An 18,975-nucleotide genomic window follows, 5' to 3' on the forward strand; every position below is an offset into this window, starting at 1 on the left:
TAGAGCTACTTGTGCGGGACGTGCCCCGATAATGGTGCCAAACCCGGGCGTCAGAAAACGCCCAGGTTTTTCGAAAACGTGAGCAGGCACTCAACTGGCCTTCCTCGCTTCCACAGCCAAGCGCAACACGGCCACAGCTCCCCCGAAAGACACCACAGTCCAAAAACACCCCCTCCTCCAATGTTGCAAAAACTCCACAATGCTCCGAAGGTTCTCTGTATGAGCGCGCACGAGAGGAGCGACCGTCCGCCATGCAGCCAGGACAAGAAGAGAGAGAGAGAGAGAGAGAGAGAGAGAGAGAGAGAGAGAGAGAGAGAGAGAGAAAAAGACGGCGAGACGGCATCTTTTTCCCTTCAGCTCTCGAATGTACGACCGCTGACGTCACACGCTGTCCAATCACCGAGCGCTACTCAATCATCCCATCGCGGCTCTACCAATCATGAAGGCCGGGGCGTGGCCTCCTCATTACGAGTCGTTGGGGGGACGGGGGAAGGGGCAGATAGGGAATGTTCGGATGACGTCGGGATTTACTTGCCGATTGGCAAATGTGCTCGGTCTGTCGGACCTGGCGGCGTGGTGAGCGAATGAGTCCATTGCCTGGCCAGCTGAGTTTTGTAAGAACATTATGGAAAATCACAGGGAGACAAGCACGTACAGGGTAATTTAACCTTACAGACCCGACCTAGATAGCACAAGTCCACTCCTCTGTGTGGAGACTCCGAAACACTTAACCGGACATCTGACCTGACTTGGATACATCGATATGGCTTCTTCCTCTTCACGACACTTCACCCATACTAAAACCTACATATTCCTGACTTTCCTAAGGTATTTCATTGTTTACCCCCATAAACGTAACATCTCTTTTGTAACATACTAACCCAATTCATTCCAGATATTGCACACTTAAATAATTTGATGTAAAAACTGTATTTGATGTGTAATTTGTTGGAATAAATATTACTTACTGTATATGCCTCTATTTAAACCCGATCCACACATCATGCAACTTCTCAAAATATTTAGCTCATAAATGGAAGTTCAAGGTAAAATCACAAAGTCTACATGACGTAATATATTTGGATTATCTAAGAATATTTTTGGGCATTTTAAATGCTGTTACATTTCATCTGACTTGCCAGTGTTACTAATCCCAACTAGAATATTTAATAAACTTGTTAATGTTATACATTTCTAGATATGAACACATTGTGTAACTTCATTTCATGGATCAGTTTTAACAGACCAGCAAACATGTTCATGCAACTTTTCAACTGCACAAGTTCTTGCAAAATATGTCATGGAAATAAGAATTATAATCCAGATTATTAATGTGAATATTTAATTTTTGTTGTTGTTGTTGGATCATTTGTTTCCAACCATTTTTGAAATCAGCATACATGAAAATGCTTAAATACCACGACTATCAAGGATGCCTCTTCATGGTGGTTGTACCCCCACCCCACAAACACAATTTTTTCTTCTCATATCCAGATCCGGATTTTCACCAAAATCTAATCATTTCGTCCTTGTCCCATATCCAACCTCTCCACCAAATTTCGGCCAAATCCATGAACAGGATATCTCAAACATCTTTTGAGATATCATATTCACAAACAAACAACAAAACAACAGGCATTTTAAGGCCATTTTCCCTGCTAGAGCGGGGGTTAGCCTTGTGGGCCCCATGACAATCTTCTCCATTTCGCCCTATTTTCTGCATCTCCCCTTGTTAACCCTCTTACCCGCATTTCTTCTTCCACCACATTTAGCCAAGTCTTTCGAGGTCTCCCCGTCCTCTACTTCCTTCTACATTCATTTCCATCACTCTTCTCAACCAGTCACTTTCATCCTTCCTCAACACATGGCCAAACCATCTCAACCTGTTGCTCTCCACAGCATCCATCACAGGCTCTATTCCCATCATCTTTCGCAATTCATCATTTGTCTTCCTCTCTCTCTCAACGATACTCCGCACATCCACCGAACCATTCACATTTCCACCCTTTCCAGCCTTCGTTGCTGCTCTATATTCATTACCCATGTCTCACTCCCATAAATCATAACACTTCTCACACATGCAGCATACACCTTTCCCTTCAGCTTCAATGACACTCCCCTCCTCGTCAGCATGCCACTCAGTTCCCGAAACGTCTTCCATGCACATCTCACTCGAGCAACCGTTGCCGAGTTTGATCCACCTTCTCCATTCAGCATGTCTCCTAGGTAGCAAAATGTTTTCACACCTTCCGGCCTCACGCCGTCTCCAAGATCCAACTCAACATTTCCTCCATCTGCAGCTCCCTCTGTGCACACCTTACACTTGAATCAGCTGCCACACTGGTTAATGACTCTCTCAGACCACGACATTTTTGATGAACCCATTCAGAGCACATTGTACATTGAATGGAGTTCACTCCGACACCCTTCATGCACACAGTACACGGCCACTTCCCAGTTCTTTCCACCTCACCACATGCTTTACCACTTGTCATTACCTTCGTTTTTCCAATATTCACCTTCAGACCTTTTGTCTCCATACATTCCTTCCACTTGTTCATCTTCTCCTTCAGTCCATCCATACTTTCTGCAATCAACGCCAGATCATCTGCATACAACAGCTCCCACGGGAAAACCTCCTTTACATTCCGAGCCAGTACCTCCATCACAGCTACAAATAGTCGTGGACTTAGTACCGACCACTGATGCACTCCCACCTTCATCTCTAACTCACTACTGTTCCCGTCCTGCGTCCTTACAGCTGTGTGCGCTCTCTCATACATTGCCAACACTACTCTGATCAACCATTCCTCCACTCCTACCCTCCTCATTGCCCATGTCACAACAACGCGTGGAACCCTATCGAATGCTTTCTCGAGATCAACAAACCCAAGAAACAACTTCTTCCTCCTCTCCATGTTCTTCTTCCTCCTTCTTTCCCCTCTCCACCTTCATTCCATGCTCCAATAACTTTATTGCTCGACACGAGCCACAGTCCAGAGGGTCACCTTTCCTCTTGTATAGAGGGATGAGGGTACTCAGTTCCCAATCCACTGAAAGGCGGCCTTCTTTCACCACCAGATTACAGATCTCTGTCATTCTCTTCACACCCCAACTTCCCACTGCCTTCAAAATGTCTCCCACAACTCCCGTCGGCCCTCCAGCTTTTCTACTCTTCATTCCTTTTATGGCTTCAACTTCCTTCTCAGTTATCTTCTCTTCCGGTCCTAAAACTGGGTTACTCTCGATGTTGCCATCCCATTCATTCTCTGCATTCAACAGCATTTTCATATATCTCTTCCATCTTCCTTTAATTCCATTTGGGTCCACAACGATTTGTCCTACTTCATCCTTCAAGCAACTCACCCCCATCACATCGCACCTCTCTTTCGCTATCTGCTTTGCAATCCTGAAAACCGTTCTCTGACCCTCGTCCGAACCCAAGCGTTCTCCGAACATTTTCCTATATGCCTCCTGCGCCTTTGCTACCTCTTTCTTTGCAGCCGTCTTGGCTGCCTTATAACTTCATGTTCTGCCTTTTCTGCCCCCATACCCTTCACATTCGGCAACTCTTTGAACCTCTTCCTCTTCTCGTGAACCATCTTTCCAACTTCATCATCCCACCACCATGTTTCCGAGTGCCTCGGTGGTCCTTTGGTCCATCCACATACCTCACTAACAGCTCCCAACAGACTATCTTTTATTGACATCCAACCACTTTCAAGCTCAACCACATCATCCTCTGCCATACTCAGCCTCTCTTTTAATGCCTCCCTCACTGTCACCTCTTTCAACCTCCACACCTTCCTTCTCAGTTGGTACTTCACCCGCCGAGCTCTCCTCGCACCTTTCACCCTTATCTCGCAAACAACCAAGTGGTTCTGTGAAACAGCCTCCTCCCCCGGGATCACCTTTGTGTCCCAGAGGTGCCCCCTATCTCGCCTACGCACCATCAGGTAATCAACGGTTGTCGTCGACTCACCTGACGTGTATGTAACAAGCTTATTATCCTCTTTCTGGAACTGAGTGTTACAAATCAATTAACCAGCTCTGTCAGCAAACTCCAAAATCCTTTCACCTTCTCCATTCCTCACATCATATCTGTAACCCCCATGAACTCCCTCAAAACCGTCCATAATCCTTCCCACATGTCAATTTAGGTCTCCTCCTACCACAACAACTTCCTCATGTTTCACGTTTTCCATCAGCTTCTCTATCGCACACCAGAACTTGTCCCTCTCTTCATCGCTCCGACCGACCTGCGGAGCATATCCAAAGATGACATTCACCAAGAGCTTTCCAATCATCATTTTCACCATCATCAACATTTCAGTCACTCTAGTCACACTCACCACTCTGCGTACAAACTCCTCAGAAAACAGGACACCACCACCGTGCATGCCTTCTGGGAACCCTTGCCACACAAACTTGTATTTCTGTCCCTGCCTACCCTTCACCATTCTCACACCACTTCCCTTCAATCTCGTCTCCTGCACACAACATATGTCCACTCTTCTTCTGACCAATACTTCCACCACTTCTCCTGATCTCCCTGTCATTGTCCCTCAGTTCCATGTCCCAAACCTCAGAAACCGATCTCCACATGGGGCATCAGACTGTCACGCGAATCCCTTGGTTAATACCATGGGTTCGCGGATGGCCAAACGGACTTAACTGGAGGCAACGATCAATGATGGATTCGACTATAAAAGCATGGGGGGAAGAAGGAAGAGGAAGAAGCAGCAAGCTCTTACCTGACGCCCCGACGGCAGCCCTCGATCCTGTAGGGAATGAACCCAAAATGAAAACGAGGGTAAAATGTACAAAAATAAAGATTTATTACGGAACCCGATACAACGAAACGCGATGGAAGAACTAATTCTAAATTAGGATCCCGCACACCTCACTTCGACAACAGCACAGGGGAATGAATTAAATATAAGAATCGTTGGGTTGTGCATTCGTGGGCGCGAGCTTATCTCAGTCTGGCTGGATGTGTCCATCAGGAATCGCCCAGGCTCCGGCGCTCACGCTAAGCAGGCCTCTGTCCGCCTCGCTCTCGCTCTGCTAGGCCCCGAGCCTCCCGCTCGCCCCGCTCGTCGGTCGCACGCGAGGTCCCGTGGTTCGTAGCACCAAACCACGCTCCAAGCGCCGCGCTCCAAGCACCAAGGGCACAAAGAAGAACCCAGGGAAGACGACAAGAACCAGGGAAGAACACAGGGAAGAAGAACAAACCGAACAGGGAAGAACGCAGGGAACAAGCACAAACCGAACCAGGGAAGCCGACCAGGGAAGCCGATGGCCGAACAACCAGGGAAGAATGCAGGGAAGAAGAACAAACCGAACCAGGGAAGCCGACCAGGAAAGCCGATGGCCGAACAACCAGGGAAGAATGCAGGGAAGAAGAACAAACCGAACCAGGGAATCCTGATACGTTTTGTCGTCGGTCGCACGTGAGGTTCCGTGGTTCGTAGCACCAAACCACGCTCCAAGCGCCGCGCTCCAAGCACCAAGGGCACAAAGAAGAACCCAGGGAAGACGACAAGAACCAGGGAAGAACACAGGGAAGAAGAACAAACCGAACAGGGAAGAACGCAGGGAACAAGCACAAACCGAACCAGGGAAGCCGACCAGGGAAGCCGATGGCTGAACAACCAGGGAAGAATGCAGGGAAGAAAAACAAACCGAACCAGGGAAGCCGACCAGGGAAGCCGATGGCCGAACAACCAGGGAAGAATGCAGGGAAGAAGAACAAACCGAACCAGGGAAGCCTGATACGTTTTGTCAACCTCCCCCCCCCCCCCCCCCCCCAGTCTGACGTCAATTCTGGTGCGTTACCAATCCGTCCCTCCCTTCTTTGTGGTCTTTCCCGCGTTCTGACGTCACTGGACCTTTTCCTCTAACCAACGACCTCGTTCGAAGTAGTGGTTTGGCGCCTTCCGCCCTGATTGGCCGAGTGTTCGCGCCTTCCACACTGATTGGCCGAGGTGTCAATGGTTGGTGGCCAATCAGTGTGCCGCTCCCTTCCCCCAACCAATCACACGTTCCCTGGGCATGGCTATTGCTTGCCTTGCACGATACTCGTCACCCATGGTGGCGTTGTACGCGGCCGCTTCCTGCTTGTCTTTCCGGTTTGTTTTATTGTAAGGGTGGGGATTTAATTAACGTGGTGCACTAAGGGCTTATCTAAGTGTCTATGGGAGTGCATTGCCATAAGGGACACTGGGTTGCTCACAGAGGGAACGACAAACGAGGGAATTTTACCCATAATCCCTGTACTAATTAGCATGCCATGCCCCCTCGACCCTCGTGGCAGGGACACAGATACAACTTATTCCGACATTCGGGCTACACATAGAACTTATTACAGGTAGATTCCCTATCACGACCGTAGAGTACCTACCTATGCAGATCTACCTGGCTCTAGATATTCCTCTACCCCCCGACATAACAAGACGCTTCGTTATCATAAATGGAGTGATTTCCACCCTTGCTTCGATCGGGTTCCCCACCTTGAGTTTTGACGAGAGGGATAGGGGTCCCCCACGGGGTACTTCGGGCTGTACCCTGCCCATATGTAATTGTAATTGTCATGGTTCCCTTTTTGAGGCAATGTTTTTATGGCTGGATGCCCTTCCTGATGCCAACTCTTTTAGTCACCTCTTATGACATGCAGGGATACGGTGTACCTATTCTAAACCGGGGTACACACCGGTAACCGGGGTACACACCGGTAATTGTAATTATCACGAACACAAACAAACAAACAAGAAATATGTCATGCATAGCAAGATACTTGCGAAATCCCTGAAACGTTTTGTTGACCTTTTAGCCGATGTTGACCTCAAAAATAACTGGTGCTTGAATTCAGTGACCTGATATATAAATACTCTTCAAATTTCAAGTCAACTGGATGAAAATTGAAGATTTTAGAAATTCTACCTTAAGTTGTTGACCATTCGTCTATGTTGACCTTTTGGCCTATGATGACCTCAAAAATAATTGGTGTTTGAATTCAGTGACCTGATATGTAAGTCCTCTTCAAATTTCAAGTTATTCAGATGAAAAATGAGGATTTTAGAAATCTGACAAAGTTGTTCACCTTTTGACCTCAAACTCCAAAGGCTTCTTCCTTATGGCTAAGTGCACCATTTGGTGAAGTTTTTTGAAGATCGGTTTGAAATTGTGACCTCTAGGCGATTGATATACAAACAAGTGTATAAAAAAATTTGTGCTAAATTAAAAAGGCAATGTAGGGATGACAAACTACAGTCGAAAAAAGGTCATAAACAAGATAGGGATGATGTTGGTTTGGAGAGTAGCTAACAGTATTGACATCACATAACAATCCCTCCATCACTGAATCCAGACTATTGTGTCGGGCTAGGCCTAGAATTAACGGGCATAGAAAAGATCAAGGTTTTGGAAGGGGAAGATAAGAGATGGTGGTGAACAGCTGTTTTAAAGACCTGGAGGGAGGAGTGGGATTGAAGAGGGAAAGGGAGTGAAGGTGAGCAGAGAGTCTTGATTTTGGCAATTTCACCAGAAGAGTGTTGCTGGCAGATCTTGTGCGACCTGTAGGAATATTTGCGGGACAGAGCACAGGTAGAGCTGGGGGAGCTTGGCCGGATAGGAGTCGGTAGAAGACAGAAAGACCACCTACCTGCCTGCGGTGAGTGAGTGAAAGGCCCTCACAATCAGCTTCATCACGGGAGATTCCAATGATTCTGAAAGCTTTGGTTTCAACAGCGTGAGGCCGAGCTACGTGTGAGGCAGGAGCACCAGCCCAGAGGGGAGATCAGTATTCCATTGAGCTGGGGATGAAAGCCTTGTATGTGGTGAGGAGCTCAGGTGTGCCAAGAAAGGACTTCGCATGATGGAGGATGCCCAGTTGGTGACTGGCTTTGAAGGCCAGCTTGGAAATGTGGTTTTCCCAGGAAAGATCATGGCAGATAGTGAGACACAAAAGCTTGAGTGACAGAACTTCTTGGAGAGGATTGTTGAGAAAGTAGATGGGAGGGTTGTCCAGTCGGTCTTTTCGGAGAGACATAGCAAGAGTGTGTGATTTGTCAGGATTGAAAGACATGTTCCACTTGTTTGCCCAGTCTGTGATTTTGTCCAGGTCTGCAGAGAGTGAGGATGCTGCAGACTGCCGATCTGAGGGATGAGGAATGGAGGGGGCAGAGAGTGGAGTCATCAGCAAAGATATAGAGAGGATTTTCCAGAGAGTCAGAGAGATCATTGATGAAGACCAGAAATAGCACAGGACCCAGAACACTGCCTTGGGGAACTCCAGCCTGAACAGGCAGGGGAGATGAGAGAAATCCATTCAAGGCTACATGTTGACTACGACCAGAAAGGAAGTGCGCAACCCATGCGTGGAGATTTCCATGGATACCATAGGAGGAGCGTTTGGTGAGCAGTGCGGGGTGTGCCAGACCGTATCGAAGGCACATGATATGTCAAGGGAGACAGCTCTAATTTCCTGTTTGACATTGAGGACCTCCATCCATTGTTGAGACAGCAGAAGCAGCATGTCCAGAGTAGAGTGACCTGGTCTGAAACCAAATTGATGATCAGAGATCAAGCCATTGGAGAAGAGGAAGGATTTGATATCCGAGGCAATGATGGATTAAATGACTTTGCTGATAATTGTGAGCAGGCTGATTGGTCTGTAGTTGCAAGGATCTGTTTTTGCACCTTTTTTTTGTAAAGCAGTAATATTGGCTGATTTCCAAACTGATGGCAGATGACCTTGAGCAAAAGAGAGGGTGAAAAGGATAGAGAGACGGTGTGAAAGAGCGGCAGAGCATTATTTTAGGACCAGTGGGCTGATGCCGTCTGGTCCAAGTTGCAGAATCAGTCGAGGTTTGACAGAAACTTCTCCACCTTGTCAGGAGGGAAAGACACAGGAGCAGCTGGCTTCGACTGGGTAAGGTGGGTACAGAGAGTGATGCGTTTTGGACATAAGATTTTGAGGCAAATACAGAGCTGAGGCATTCAGGTTTGTCACGTGCGGTGTCAACTGTGTAGCCATTTGAGGTAAGGGAGGGGATTGAGGGGGAACAAACACCAGAAACAGACACCACCAGGATTTGGAGGAAGGAGACAGGTTTGAGAGTTCAGTCTTGAGAATAGAGAGATAGTGCTTTCTGGCTCTCCTGAGGGTAGACACACACTTTCCGGTTTTGGTGGAAGGAAGTGAGATTGCTTTCAGTTGGATTAGCCTTCCAAGAGGCAAAGGCAAGTTCTTTCAGGGCAACTGCCTCACTACAAGATTCACCGTACCATGGACGGGAGGTAGGGTATGACAACTGAAGCCGAGATGGGATAAATCTGTGCATGAGAGAGAGCAGTTTACTTTGGAAGAATTCCCAGGAAGAGTTGATGTCAGAGGCAGTAGAGATGGGAGACCAGTCCATATGATTGATGGCTGCTTGAAGACCATGCCAGTCGGCCTGAGTGAAATGCCAGACTCGTCGGCGCTGAGGAGGCTCTCTGACAATGGCCAGAGAGATATCTACTTTAACAAGCATATGGTCAGAATAACCAATTGGAGCAGAATAAGAGCAGCAGACATTTGCAGGGAAGTTTGTCAAAACAAGTCTAGAAGAGAATATGATCCATTGACTGAGATCCGGGTTGGGAAATTGACAGATTGTGCCAGTCCCAATGAGTCGCAGAAGTCCTTTGCTGAGATGCCATGGCTGGTGAGAGAGGAACCCACACCCAACCAGCTGGCATGATGACAGTTGAAGTCGCCACATATGAGGAAGAGAGAGTTGTTATGAGTAGATAGAAGTTGGTCCATGTTGTCAGAAAGCGAAATGTAAATGGAGTCATCACTGTTTGGTGGACGGTACAACACACATGTGAACAAAAGGTGGGAGCAGAGAGGAAGCCATGGAGTGGAGAGAGAGCAGTGCAGGGAGAGTGAGGAAGAGAGTTTTTGATAAAGCTAGCAACCCCACCACCAGTTGATGCACCGATGTCGTGAATCTGCCACCAAGAAACCATGACTGGAGGGTTTGTGATCACGTGTCCGGTGTGTAGATATTATTTTATTTTCATATATGTAACACTGAAAAACAAGGCATTTCCCAAGGAATATTTCTGCTGATATTATTTGATGCCACATTCACATTATCACGCATAACGCCCACACTGCAGGCAAACGTGTCTAGCGGCCCCGCCCCCATCAAGCTGATTGACAGTCATAGCCAAGCCCACCCAGGTCCTATTATTTTACAAAGGAATGCAGTTTTGCGTACTTTTCGTGGAATATATAGGCCTCCTCGCTTTCAAGCTATCTATATTATAATAGCCGTAGATGATTCTGTCTGTCTGTCTGTCTGTTGGGCGTCTGTCCGGGGTGTGGCTTACTCGGTTTGCAGAGTAGCTCCACCCATAGCTCCACCCATTCTGGGAGTGGCTTCGCTTCATATAAACAAATATCCACCATTTTATTAACTCGCATAGCTTTGAGGCCTGTTTTGTAGGCCCGTGGTGTCTTGCTCTCTCTCCCAGTTTTATTTCAAATCAAATTCGATATATCATTTCATTTTTCACAGTCGCTAACATAGTTTTAGACTCGGTTGAAAAAAAACGGGAAGAAAATCCGATGAAAGTTGCCGTTTATAGAACGAAATGAATTCTCAAAGGCCTGTAACTTCAAGGCCATTGAGTCTCTCTCACGCCTTTATCTCCAATCTAACTCACCATCTGATTTCATTTTTATCGATGGTTTTAGACTCGGTGTCAGCAATAATTGAGAACATTCCACACACATGGGAAAATGCAGAGATATATTTTTAAAAATCGCGTCATGATGTATCATACATCATGGTGAGAGAGGAACTCCCGTCTGCTCACGTCGACCCAACATGACACCGATGGCAACGTGTAGACATATATTTAAAATTCGCTTTTGCTTTTCCGTTAAGATATATTACTTTTTCGTTTGATGACAGTCGTCACAAAAACGTCAACAATGATGCCGACATATATTTCTTCGTTTTTATTTCATTCAACATTATTATCCGGAAGTAAAATATGTTTCAGGAAATTACCGAGAGATATTTCTTCGTTTTTTAAATTAGTTATGTGCGCATACACTTTAAATAGGTTTATTTGAAATCTTTAATTTTCAACAATATAATTTACTTGCCATTTATCATTTGATGATTACGAGACACTTCCTCTTGAGGATCGTGACAATTCATGCGCTGCGTGGAAACTTCTATTTCCAAAATGAATGAGACGATCGATGAAGAACGCAGACTTGAACAGGATGTAGCAAGAAAACGAATGAGACGGGCGAACGAGTCCATCGACGAACGTCAATGCAAACCTGAACATGATGGAGCAAGAAAAAGAACGAGACGGGAGAAAACGAGAGAAACGAGACGGGGAAAAGCCGATTGGAGAGGCGAGTGAGGAGCGATTGGTGAGGCGAGTGAGGAGCGATTGGAGAGGAGAGTGAGGAGCGATTGGAGAGGAGAGTGAGGAGTGATTGGAGGGGAGTGTGAGGCGCGATTGGAGAGGAGTGTGAGGCGCGATTGGAGAGGAGAGTGAGGAGCGATTGGAGAGGCGAGTGAGGAGCGATTGGAGACGAGAGTGAGGAGTGATTGGAGGGGAGTGTGAGGCGCGATTGGAGAGGAGTGTGAGGCGCGATTGGAGAGGAGTGTGAGGCGCGATTGGAGAGGAGAGTGAGGAGTGATTGGAGGGGAGTGTGAGGTGCGATTGGAGAGGAGTGTGAGGCGCGATTGGAGAGGAGTGTGAGGCGTGATTGGAGAGGAGTGTGAGGCGCGATTGGAGAGGAGTGTGAGGCCAGATTGGAGAGGAGTGTGAGGAAAAATGAGACGATCGATGAAGAACGCAGACTTGAACAGGATGCAGCAAGAAAACGAATGAGACGAGCAACGAGTCCATCGACGAACGTCAATGCAAACTTGAACATGATGGAGCAAGAAAAAGAACGAGACGGGAGAAAAACGAGAGAAACGAGACGGGGAAAAGCCGATTGGAGAGGCGAGTGAGGAGCGATTGGCAAGGCGAGTGAGGAGCGATTGGAGAGGAGAGTGAGGAGCGATTGGAGAGGAGAGTGAGGAGTGATTGGAGGGGAGTGTGAGGTGCGATTGGAGAGGAGTGTGAGGCACGATTGGAGAGGAGTGTGAGGCACGATTGAAGAGGAGTGTGAGGCGCGATTGGAGAGGAGTGTGAGGCGCGATTGGAGAGGAGTATGAGGCGCGATTGGAGAGGAGTGTGAGACGCGATTGGAGAGGAGTGTGAGGCGCGATTGGAGAGGAGTGTGAGGTGCGATTGGAGAGGAGTGTGAGGCGCGATTGGAGAGGAGTGTGAGGCGCGTTTGGAGAGGCGAGTGAGGAGCGATTGGAGAGGCGAGTGAGGAGCGATTGGAGAGGCGAGTGAGGAGCGATTGGAGAGGGAAGTGAGGAGTGATTGGAGGGGAGTGTGAGGGGCGATTGGAGAGGAGTGTGAGGCACGGTTGGAGAGGAGTGTGAGGCGCGATTGGAGAGGAGTGTGAGGCGCGATTGGAGAGGAGTGTGAGGCGCGATTGGAGAGGAGTGTGAGGCAAAATGAGACGATCGATGAAGAACGCAGACTTGAACAGGATGCAGCAAGAAAACGAATGAGACGGGCGAACGAGTCCATCGACGAACGTCAATGCAAACTTGAACATGATGGAGCAAGAAAAAGAACGAGACGGGAGAAAAATGAGAGAAACGAGACGGGGAAAAGCCGATTGGAGAGGCGAGTGAGGAGCGATTGGAGAGGCGAGTGAGGAGCGATTGGAGAGGCGAGTGAGGAGCGATTGGAGAGGCGAGTGAGGAGCGATTGGAGAGGAGAGTGAGGAGTGATTGGAGGGGAGTGTGAGGCGCGATTGGAGAGGATTGTGAGGCGCGATTGGAGAGGAGTGTGAGGCACGATTGGAGAGGGGTGTGAGGCGCGATTGGAGAGGTGTGAGGCGCGATTGGAGAGGAGTGTGAGGAACGATTGGAGAGGAGTGTGAGGCGCGATTGGAGAGGAGTGTGAGGCACGATTGGAGAGGAATGTGAGGCGCAATTTGAGAGGAGTGTGAGGAGCAATTGGAGAGGAGTGTGAGGCGCGATTGGAGAGGCGAGTGAGGAGCGATTGGAGAGGCGAATGAGGAGCGATTGGAGAGGCGAGTGAGGAGCGATTGGAGAGGAGAGTGAGGAGTGATTGGAGGGGAGTGTGAGGCGCGATTGGAGAGGAGTGTGAGGTGCGATTGGAGAGGAGTGTGAGGCGCGATTTGAGAGGAGTGTGAGGCGCGATTGGAGAGGCGTGTGAGGGATTGGAGAGGAGAGGAGTGTGAGGGATTGGAGAGGGATTGGAGAGGAGAGGAATGTGAGGGATTGGAGAGGAGAGGAGTGCTAGGTGGAGAGAGGAGAGTGTCAGGTGGAGAGAGGAGAGTGTCAGGTGGAGAGGGGTGAGGGGTCACATATTATGTGAAATAAATAAATTGTGTTCATTACACCATTTCTGGATCTGATGACTTGCCAGTAACCATTTTGTAAAAATGAATGTGCAGCATCTAACTCAATATGTCGAAATGTCACACACATTCATGCCCGTGGGATTCCCACGGGTGACCCCGCTAGTTATAATTATAATACCAAAGGATGTTGCAAGAAGTAAAACTGTCGGATGGTGGCAGAATTATTGCCATTGATAGAGGCAGCTCGGAAATATGCCGTCTGAGGAAGAAGACTATTATTATGCGCAAGAAGATGAATTCCCGGGTTTGACCGATCTCGTTTTTTACGGCGTAGCTCATCGGGAAACCCGTCAAGAACAGTGTTTGTCCGTCCGTATGCATGTCCCCTCAAACGTATACCAATCAGAGCTGAGGATCTGGTCACATGGCAAGGTGATGTGATTACGTGATTACGTCTGATGTCATTACGGCGATAAGGCAGCTGATTCCACACACCGCCATTTTAATTCCAATTTCGTTCAGACCAAACATATCGTCGAATCTGTCATATATCACAATTGTCATGCTCTAAGTTAACGTTTGTCATTCAGTGTGAAACACAAACAAACCGATTGTTAAAATGACCATCAAATATCGAAAGCAGAGACGTTTCGGATCTTCCAACGCCACAGTACTCATAGGCCCGGCAGGAAGGGTCATGTTATTTACCCAACTCTTGTGGGGTATATAGATTACAGTAGATCTTCCTTCAGTTCTGTAAGTAAAACTTACCTCACGGATGTCTGGATTCCTCCAAATTTCTTTGTTTAATGTTATAAGCAGCATTAGCGAATGTTAAAAATCTAATCATGTGTGTTTGTGGTTTATAATATTTACAAACCCAGTCACGCCGCTGTTAGACTTTTGGTCTTGTTTGCTTGCAAAATCTAAGATTTTTCAAGTATATTGATTGGTCTTGTGCCTTATTCTCTCTGTCTGTTTGTTTGTCTCTCTGTCTGTATGTCAGTCGCCTACAGGTCACAATTTTCAACCGATCTTCACGAAACTTCATCAAATGGTAGAGTTGGTCATAAGCATGAAGCCTATTGTTTTTGGGGTCAAAAGGTCAACATAGACCAAAGGTCACCAACTTTGTCAAATTTCTAAAATCCTCAATTTTCATCCGATTGACTTGAACTTTGAAGAGGATTTGCATAGCTGGTCACTGAATTCAACCACCAATTATATTTAGGTCAACTTAGGCCAAAAGGTCAACGTAGGCCAAATTTCTAAAATCCTCAATTTTCATCTGATTGACTTGAACTTTGAAGAGGATTTGCATATCTGGTCACTGAATTCAACCACCAATTATATTTTAGGTCAACTTAGGCCAAAAGGTTAACATAGGCCAAATTTCTAAAATCCTTAATTTTCATCCGATTGACTTGAAATTTGAAGAGGATTTGCATCCCAGGTCACTGAATTCAACCTCCAATTCTTTTTGAGGTCATCAAAGGCCAACAACTTATTTCAGGGATTTCACAAGTATCATGCTATGCACAACATATTTCTTGTTTGTTTGTCTGTATGTCAGTCGCCTACAGGTCACAATTTTCAACTGATATTCACGAAACTTCACCAAGTCGTAGAGGTCGTCACAATTGAGAAGCCTACTGATTTTGAGGTCCAAGGTCAACTGGGGGGCCAAATTTCTAAAATCGCCATTTTAAATCCAATTGACTTGAAAATTTAACAGCATTTGTATATTGAGTCACTAAATAGGGAAACCTACTATTTTTGAGGTCAAAAGGTCAAACTTCCCAAATCGTAAATTTTCATCTGCAATACCGTCAATTTTCATCCAATTGACTTGGAAATTGCACAGCATTTGCATTTTGAGTCACTAAATTGGGAAACCAACTATTTGAGGTCAAAAGGTCAACTCAAGGTCAAACTTCCAAAATCATACATTTTCATCTGAAAAATCAGCAATTTTCATCCGATTGAATTTGAAATTTAACAGCATTTGCATCGTGCCTCACTGAATTGGGAAACGAACTATTTTTGAGGTCAAAGGCCAACTCATGGTCAAACTTCCAAAATGATCAATTTTCATCTAAAAACATCACTTTTCAGCCTATTGACCCGAGCTTTGATCAGGATCGTCAATTTAGATCTTGATGAAATGGACAATTTGCTGGATCAATTGCAACCTTTTTCTGGGGGGGGGGGGGGGGGGAGGGGGGGGGAGGATTTTGGAAGTATCGTGCTCTGCATGACGTCTTCTGGTATGGTCTGGAGAACTAGACAGGGATCCCTGCCTCGACAATCAGCTGAACAGGCCAGGTAGGCTCTCATATGTAGCCGAAGCGACTTCTTGAAGAAGATATTCCAACTTTAGTTTTGTTGTATCAGATGGGACCGACATTTTGTTTTTTCCGCGCCATCCCTTCATAGAGAGTACTAGCGTACTTTCTGATAGACAAACAGACCAAACTGACAGAATAACACACAGGATCAACCAATATACTTGAAGAATCTTCAATTTTCGCAAATAACAAACAGACAGGGGTGAAAACATAACTTCCATCCATCTTCGGTGGCAGCGCTCAAGGTAACCTATAGGTTATAAGGTACTCCATTCCACAGGAAATTCATGCCAGAATTCCACCAGTTATACATTTAGTGTATACTGTACATGAAGAAGAAAATGCCTTTCATGGACATGGTTATTCGTATGTGTTAAAGCTACAGCAGTAATCAATCCTAAAGATAGCTTGACAGCAAAGTAGTCTGGCAGTGAGACCCTTTATATAGAGTTCCTTGATATTACACAAGCTGCAGGCATGGATAAACTTCACAAGGAGTTAATTGGATACAAGCTGTTGCCAAAGGAGGACATACTGGATGCCAAAACAAGCCATGGCACTTGGATTCAGACCAGGTCATTCTACCTTGGACATGCTGCTTCTACTCTCCCAACAATGGATGGAGGCCCTCTATATCAGACATGACATCAGGGCATCAGGTCTCTCTTGAGTGCAGACATATCTGGTGCTTTTGATACAGTCTGGCACTCCACCTTACTCCAAGCTCTCTCTGCCTTCCAACCACACAAATAGTGTAGGCTTACTGACTTCCTCTACTCTTGTCGCCAACATGTGGCTGTTAACGGATTCCTATTTCATCTCCTCTCCCTGTTAAAGCTGCAACGTCCCAAGGCATGCAGTATTCTGGACCCAGTCATATTCCAAATTTTCATTAACGATCTCTCCGATTCTCTGGAAAAAAATGTTTGGGCTTTTTAGACAATCTTTTTGACGAAGTAGAGAGATGTATTCTCCTTGAGACCCAAAGCTCAACTGCTGCAGACATGCACAGATGCGGGTGGCCTTCACCACCTCTGGAACCGCCTCCCAGCACGATGTCCTTTTCAGTACCTTTCAGTGTGGCCACAAGTCCTCCACCTGGGCTTGCCTATTACAGGTTTTACACAACAAGCTTACGATGCCAACCGACGTATGGGATTTTATGAGAGGGTAATGCGTAGATATACTTGATGTGGGACCAACCGACATGGTCATAATCTTCTGACATAATCTTCAGTGCTGAAGCCTCGTTCCATTTGGCCCGAAGAGTCGCCATCATAATTGCCGATAATGGAGCAATGAGAATCAATACCTTTGAGGTGGGTAGGTACACTGTGGCCTGGTAGAAAAGCCACCATGTAATCCAGATTTAACGCCACTAAACGTTTTCCTATGTAGACGCCTGAAATTCGTGGTTTATAGCACAAGACCAAGCTGTATACCAGAGCTGAAGGAAAACATTCAGAAGGCATGCGGACATCAATCTTTCCTTATCAAGAAGTGTTCAGATAATCATGTGCAAGCAAGTTAATGGGAATCAATTTGAACATTTCATAAATTAAAAATAAAATATTTATTTCTTCTTATGGGTTGACATTTCTGAGACACCCTGTAAATGGCATGCTCCATTGCTCTCCCAAATTGACTGGCGCCCCAGCATCACATTCCTGGATTCTATGGAATCGAAAGTGCATTTTTGGCATCTCCTGCGATGAGGCCGAAGTACAAGGCCTGTTGCCGTCACATCACAGCCAGCTTGGTGGCCTATGTTTGTTACCGCCTCTCCTCTGGTCTAGATGCCTGGTGTCGGATTAACAGTTAAGGAGGCTGGCTTAAGATCTTCAGGTCCTGAGTCTGAGCTTCTGTCATTCTATACAATAACACCAGGTTTGTTGACTCAGGCTGTCATCCTACTAAAATAAGGACAAAATCTGGGGAAAATGAGCTATTTGTGTATCCTGCGTCGGAGTCGTGACCCATCCAAGATTGTGTCCCCTAGCTGAGGAAAACTGCCTTGACAGTCTGAAGACGCAATATTAGTGGTTCTTCTCCTCCGGACTAATTTCCTTTGCTCTCCCAGGCCTCTGATTGTCCCTACAGTTTCTCCAGGATGTAGGTATTCTTACAGTAATCCCTGCACACTTCAACTCCCAAAATCAAAACTTATACTGTCCACCTCCACTCCTTTGTCCCTCCTTTCTCCTGTTTGAGGAACTGCCTTCCAGAGATGGTTCAATCCCAATCTTCTCTCCCAGGGCTTTATGTGGGTTGAGCACTACTATCTTTTTCCCCCCATCCTACATTATTTTCTACCCAGATAACCTTATTGAATCCAACCCTCTTATTTGCATGTTACTGTTTTCTCTCCCTCTTCTTGGGTCATTCCTTTACTTGGTGTTGTCAACTGCGACACCATTTCCCCACTCCATCGCTACCCTGTCCCCATCTTCCCCCACTGACACATTCCCATATAACCACCTCGGCCCTCATAAACATATTGCTTCGGCTTTCCATGAACCTAGATTTTCTGCAAAACAATAAGACCACCCTTGGGTATGACCCCTTTGCTACAATGCATATTCTTTTTAAAGGGAAAACCGAATTAATCTAAATTATGAACACGCTAAAGCGACCGCAACCAACCAGTTTCGCTTAAATATTTCAAATTTGACCTGCGCTTTGGTTTACACTGATCATAACTAAGCTTGTCCAATTAATTACAAATATGAAAGTGGAATTACGTTTCCAGGTATTCTCTGGATTTCTCCAACTGTGGACACACTTGCCCCATCGTAGTGGGAAGCTTATGCACACATTTAGTCTGCCTTTATTTACATGTGTATAGCCAGTGCAAGAGGTCAATATTAATAGCTTGTTTGTCAAAACTACAAAACAACAGCTCCTTCCGGGAGCATTAAGAGGGTGGGGAATGTTGGGGAAAATGTGCATTGGCTAGTAATCCCCCCTCTCCAGCAGGGGTCAGTCAATAACTTGTGCCACATTCACAAGCGAAATTCGTAAGTCGTCTCCCCCTTTATGTATATGAATAATTATGCATTTTTTTGACCAACCACTACCCTCCTCCCAGTCACCCCTCACCCCAATATGTTCCAAAGATGCCTTAAATCGAAACACCAATGTAAATTTACT

The sequence above is a fragment of the Myxine glutinosa genome, chromosome 3 (genome assembly GCF_964187855.1).
Source record: "Myxine glutinosa chromosome 3, kmMyxGlut1.1, whole genome shotgun sequence".
Taxonomy (NCBI): Eukaryota; Metazoa; Chordata; class Myxini; order Myxiniformes; family Myxinidae; genus Myxine; species Myxine glutinosa.